Source organism: Protopterus annectens, chromosome 11.part0 (genome assembly GCF_019279795.1).
Source record: "Protopterus annectens isolate FY-2018-M chromosome 11.part0, PAN1.0, whole genome shotgun sequence".
NCBI classification, from domain to species: domain Eukaryota; kingdom Metazoa; phylum Chordata; order Ceratodontiformes; family Protopteridae; genus Protopterus; species Protopterus annectens.
Genome location: NC_056745.1, coordinates 431,292,409 through 431,299,516, shown reverse-complemented (window position 1 = coordinate 431,299,516; position 7,108 = coordinate 431,292,409).

Genomic DNA, 7,108 nt, shown 5'->3' with positions numbered 1-7,108 from the left:
CAAATATGGGTCACATACATACATATATATATATATATATATATATATATATATATATATATATATATATATATATATATATATACATATGGGTCACAACCTTACATGTGGTAGACCAGAGTTTCAGAATTAATATTCTTCACAAAATGTATTTGAATGCAAACCTTGTTATTTTAGCAACTTTCTAAGGTTATAATAGCACCAATTAAAATCAGTCCCTGATTTTGGAATTTAGTCCCCCATTATTTTTGGCTTTATTCTGATTTTTTGCAATAAGAGTTTGAGAAGTATGTGACCCACAGACCCCGAATCTCAACTGTCGGTTATTATTTTAGTGACATCAAGCCTCAGTGATTTACCATAGAACTGCAAATTTTATGAGGATCAGACCAAAAATATGAGGCAAAAATGTGGACATTCTGCCAAAATCTAGACAGCTGAAAAGGATGCATGAAAATGTCATGCAAGTGTACCCCCAAACTGGCTTTAGCAGGAATTATATATGTCATAATGTGTGTATGCTACAGCTTGCATAAAAATTAGACTTTCTATTTTCTCAAAAGTTACTGTCACAGTTCAGTGCAGACCTCAAGTGGTGGCATTCTGTGATCTGATTATAAAGTTATGTTATCCCTTATAGCCTTAAAGTAGCTTCTCATCTGTTTTTGGCATTTGTTTCTAAAACCAGCCTTTTACAGTTATCAAACCATCTTTTTCAAAGTGCACCCTAACCGTCACCACTTGTGTTTCACTTATATTATGTGTATGGCAGAAACTACTTTAAAATGTTTTGCACTTTGTGGTACATGACAGATATATGTTTTATACTGCTACTTTTAGTCTTCAGTTATTGGCCTGTGATTTTTATTTATTTAATTATTTTTTTTAATGACTAGGAGTTCCTATTAATTTTTCACAGCATGCATAAGCCATTACAGTTCTCACTGGGTTTTTATTTATTTTTTTTATTTTCAGTATGTATACATATGCTAATAATGTGAAAGTGCAGGATTAAACCCTGCCCTCTGGTTAGTGTGTATGGCACCCCCCTGCTCACAGCTCTCAACTTTCCAGATTTTTACATCATATTTTTGATCTGTTCCTCGTAAATTTGTGGTTTTCTGACAAATCACTGAGGATTAATGTCACTAAAGAATGATATACATTTCAGTTTCAGACTTTGTACCTTTCAGAAAATGTATGCTAACACAAATCCTGTTATTATAGCAACATTCTAAGTTTATAAGAGCAATAGTTAAAAGCTGTCCCTATTTCTTGACCTTCGTGTCCCCCCCCCCCCCCCATTATTTTAGGCTTTATCCAGAGTTTCTAAGCTAAGAAGTTAAGAGGTATGCCCCTGCTTATTTTAAAAAAACATTTTTTTTTTACTTTTGCTCTTATGACTGTTGTCATAATTGATATACACTTTAAATGTGGTCATTTTAAAATGACTGCAATTTTCCAAGGGCAGCTCTATTGCTGTTTGTTATGTCACAGTGCCATCATGTGGCCATCATTGCATATGATTTCATGGCACAAATAAGTAGGTGATGAGTTTGAATGGTCAACGTTTTATTTATTGCACATCAAGACAATGAGTATATGAAGGATTTGTTTGTGTGTGTCTTTCAGTTTTTCCCGGTAAGGGGTCACCACAGCGGAACTCCGGTTGATTGGCAGTAGATTTTTACGTGCTGGCTTGCGGGGCCTAACGCACAACCTTCAACGAAGGAACGCCCATTCACGCATGTTGCCACACAGAGAAGACGCTGCTAACTGAGAATCCAACGGGCAACGCTACCGCAGCACCACCACCGCAGTAATAAGTATATGAAGGAAATAGTTCCAGTTTATAAATGGAGAAGTTGACTAAGGAGTGATCTGTCACCATCGGACATAAGCGTGTTTACTGTTTCAGTGCATCTATGTAATACTTCATACTTTCATTTGAGTTGGTGTATGGAAATTAAGCGTTTGCAAGTGTAGCAGACAAATTAATTACAGTTTACTCATCTATAAGCTTTAGTTTTAATATTTATTTTTTTCTTTATAAACTCGCTACATATGCTAACCACACAATATCCATGGAAGTCTTAACTGACAGAGCAGACTTGTCCCACTTTAGTTATAGCTTAGTGAAGTTTAGAAGAACCTCTGGGCCACGTTTCCATTTATTAAATGAGCGTTTTGCAGGACTATGTCACTGACTGTATCCTTTGTTTGGTATATTATATATTGCATGTAAATTCTGAACATCGCATTTAATCCAATACTCTGGCTACCAGAACCATTGTGCGACCTTCAGTCCTTCATTTGTGGGGATCAAAAATCCTATCAGGCCAAAGCTTTTCATAAAACCCAATAGAGTCAGGATCTTGGATAACTCTGTGTGAGAAACACTGCAACTTGTTTTGTTTTTCAGTTTGACTTCCAGAGGTGAAGCATTATTCTTGTACTAAATTATTGCTTTAATATCGTCAAAGCTCATTCTAGTGTTGTATCCCATAATCGAATGAGGTTTCAGGGAATCACACAGTGCAAATTCCTAGCTTGGCTAGTTTTTTTTTTTTCCCAGTGGGATTGTCTGTGTGTCCTGTTTACTCTTTTATTTAGACCTTTATTTTTAAAACTATTTATGAACGCATACCACAGAGTCACCACTAGCACTGAGCTTGCCAGCCTTTCCAGCTGTGATGCCCACGTTTTGTGCCACTGCTTGGTAAGCCACTCTTGGCACTGTGGCACCTTCCCAGTATGGATAATGGGCTACTAACTATGTGGTTTTCATGCTATTACGTTGCAGCTATACTGAGCTTTAATCCAGGGAAATGGGCTGGCATAATTACCGTGTTTTCAAGCATGACCCTGGCCAGAAGCACAAAGAAAGTTATTATAATAATACCCTGGCCAGCAGCACAAATAAAGTTATAATAATACCCTGGCCAGAAGCACAAAGAAAGGTATTATAATAATACCCTGGCCAGAGGCACAAAGAAAGGTATTATAATAATACCCTGGCCAGAAGCACAAAGAAAGGTATTATAATAGTACCCTGGCCAGAAGCACAAAGAAAGGTATTATAATAGTACCCTGGCCAGAAGCACAAAGAAAGGTATTATAATAGTACCCTGGCCAGAAGCACAAAGAAAGGTATTATAATAGTACCCTGGCCAGAAGCACAAAGAAAGGTATTATAATAATACCCTGGCCAGAAGCACAAAGAAAGGTGTTATAATAGTACCCTGGCCAGAAGCACAAAGAAAGGTATTATAATAGTACCCTGGCCAGAAGCACAAAGAAAGGTATTATAATAATACCCTGGCCAGAAGCACAAAGAAAGGTATTATAATAGTACCCTGGCCTGAAGCACAAAGAAAGGTATTATAACAATCAGTTTTGATAAACAGTTAGATAGTTTACCAGTATGAAATGTGCATGGATGAAATATACAATAACAAAAATGATTCTACATACGTTGTCAGTATTTAAACGTTTATAATGTGCAATGTGGTACTGTATCAATCTATAATATTAATCAAACTATTATATGCTGTTAACCCATTATTAGTTTGACTTGTTTCTGCTTTTCTAATAGCAATTATGATTGAAATATGCAGTAGCAATAATAATTATGTGTGCATTGAATCAATATTCATATTTTTACAATAAATATATATATATATATATATATATATATATATATATATAGCGTTTGTGTTACCATGACAATAAAATCATTGCAATGCATCCTTGATAAGGTATTGTCACTTTTCTATAAGTTCTCATCATGTATGTGGTATATCAGAGAAAAATTTAAGGTACATAGTTGTCAAGCTGCAGACATGAAACTGAAGCTAAGAAACCTCCATTTCCAAGATGGGTGGTTTTAGCCATCTTTTACCTCTGGATTGTGTGTCCACTGAAAACTGGACCTTTGGACTCATGAGTTTAAATTTTAAAATTAAAGTGCATAAATAAGGAACTACACATGCTATATGTATATATATAGAGAGAGAGAGAGAGAGAGATAGCTATATGGGTCTACCTTGATCCAAAGAAATTGCGTTTTACCGAAACGTAATTTGGCAAGCTCTATTTTGCGAAAGTGCATTTTTGCCAAAATGCATTTTTGCGAAAAGGCAACTAAGCAAACAGCAACAGGGGCTGTTGTTTAGATTGCAATACAGTGGGGATAAGGGAATATTCCCTTTTCGCCACTGTAGTGCGATCTCAGAGTGAGAATATAAAAGTAGCGGGGGTGAGGGGGCACAGTCCCCATATGAGGGGTGTAGAGTGGCTTGCCCCCTGCATATATATATATATATTATGTATGTATATATATATATATATATATATATATATATATATATATATATATAAAAAATACATTTTATTTTATCATTTCTATATATATATATTATGTATGTATATATATATATATATATATATATATATATATATGTATGTATATATATATATATATATATATATATATGTATATAAAAATAAATTTTATTTTATCATTTCTGCGCACAACTGTTGAACATATACAGTGTCAATTAGTGTGGATCAGCCATACATAGGCCGATCTTAGCTTTGATCAAGCTATGAAATATACACTCACATACATATATATGTGCATGTGTGTGTGTGTGTGTGTGTGTGTGTGTGTGTCATATATATATATATATATATGAAATAAAACAAACTCAGATTTGAGCAACACATAGCCATCACAATTAAGAAAGTTCATATCAAACTTGGCTCAAGCAAGTCATTCGTCACTAACAATACCATACTAGCCATATCTAGAACCTTCCTCCTCTCTGTGCTCCTATATGCTTTCCCGCTCTTTACCAATTTAAAAAAAATCAGACTTGACCAAATTGGAAACTTGCTGCAACAAAATAACCAGCTTCACAGCCAACCTTCCCCACCAAACCCACCATTTTATTGCTCTACATAAATTAAATTGGCTCGAGCTACCTAACCCTCTCCATCTCTACCAACTTAAATTCACACAATATCATCTTCTATCCTGACAGTTGCCCATCCCTCAAAGAACTTTGTGTTTCCTACTCATGCCCACAAAGTCTAAGATCTGCAGACAGACACTTTCTCACAGTAAACAAAGCTAACAATACTCACAGTAAAGCCCTATTTTCAAATCAAATAGCCAAATTATGCAACTCTCTACCCCACACTCTCCAAAACGCACCGGAATCTACCAGTTTCAAACAACTACTATTTGCCTATCCAAGAACTGGCATTGCTCCTGTGGCAAACCTGACTGACAAGATATCTATAACTCAACACACTGTCCACTCTTTACCTCATTTTCTCCCTCTCCTCAGTGTTTATTACTACTCAAAAATAAATATATATAAAGGAAATCTCATTTGGTCATAACTATTACATAATATGTACACAATACTAATTTTATTTTTGTCACAGTGATCTTCACTAAAATGTTGGTGTGTTTCTTTTTGAACCTGTATCTACTAGAAAACTGTATTGAATACTACTTTGTATAAACTAACTAGATGATGTACATTCTCCATCTTACTGTATGTATACTATTGTGCAATATAATTATTGTATATTACTTTTATTTCTATGGAGCTTTTCTCCCTGGTCCTTCACTGAAAATGGGCTTCTGGCCCAGTCGGACTTTCCCGGTAAACAAATGTAAATATATATATATATATATATATATATATATATATATATATATATATAGGTCTATGTGTCTATGTCAGATGATCAAGTTTTCAGAAACTCGATCATGTGGTCTCAACCGTACGAATTTCAAATTTCTGAAAAATCAAGCCTGTGACATAGACCCATATATATATATATATATATATATGTGTGTGTGTGTGGATCTGCTTCATATGGTCAACTTTTCAGAATGTCGACATTCATATGACCGAGACCATATGATCGACATTCAAAATGTCGTGCATACAATAAAAAATAAAAAACACAAAAAAACTTACCTCCACCCCCGTAATTTAAATATACCAACTCCACGATCGCACTACAGTTTGGAAGATGGAAATCTTTCCATTCCGCACTGTACAGAGATGCTAGTTCCACATGGTCAACATTCCAAATGTCGATCATATGGTCCCAGTCATATGAATGTCGACATTCTGAAATGTCGACCATGTGAAGGGAACCCATGTGTGTATATACACACAGTCAGTGTGCGAGCCTTTGTAAGTGTTTGCAGACTAAGGTTAGAATAAGGGTTAGGTACGTGGATAACTAGTGTTGTGCATGTATGTGTAAGTTTGTGTAGTGCAGTGTGTCTAAGTAAGCTGAAGTGTGTTGATTAGCTGTGCTGTTAGGGAAATGGGTTTTCATAAGGTAATATGCTGGACTGGAGTTATGGCAGGGACAGATGTTGGATTACAGTTAGCACACATGTGAGGTTGTGCGTGGGAACAAAGCATGTCGTCCATGTAATCCTGAGGAGGCCGAAACATCCGCATGAGATAATCCTGACCCAGCCCCAACCACACCCCTGCAGAGAGTGATCCCCACTGAGCCCCAACCCCACACCTGCAGAGAGCAATCTCCTCCCAGCCCCAACCCCACACCTGCGGAGAGCAATTCACTCTTTTCTGTGAAGGAACTATGATCGCTAATTTGGAGGTGCTGATTGCCATCCCAGCTGTTTCATGCTTGCCAGTAAATATCTCCATCGTACAATGGAGATCACAATAACCTGAGGCTAAGAGGTCAACATGATCTGCAAACAGCAAAAAGTGCAACCTTCACATCCTCCAAGTGTTTGAGCTCTAAACCTTGACTATGGCCTGATGTGAAAATCCTGTCCATGCAAATCAGAAGCAGAAGACAGAGCAAGGCGCACACCTTTGTGGGAGTCTCACATCCAATGTGAATGTTTCTGACATAATGTCAAGAGTATCAACACAGCTGTGACTTCTTAAATTACAAAGACTGAATACCATACTGCAGTAGCCGAGGACCCCGTGCTATTGTAGCACTTTGCATAAGTCATTTTGGGACACACGGCCAGAGGATTTCTCCAAATCAACAAAACACCTGTAGGCAATACGACCAAAATCAAGTACTCTGC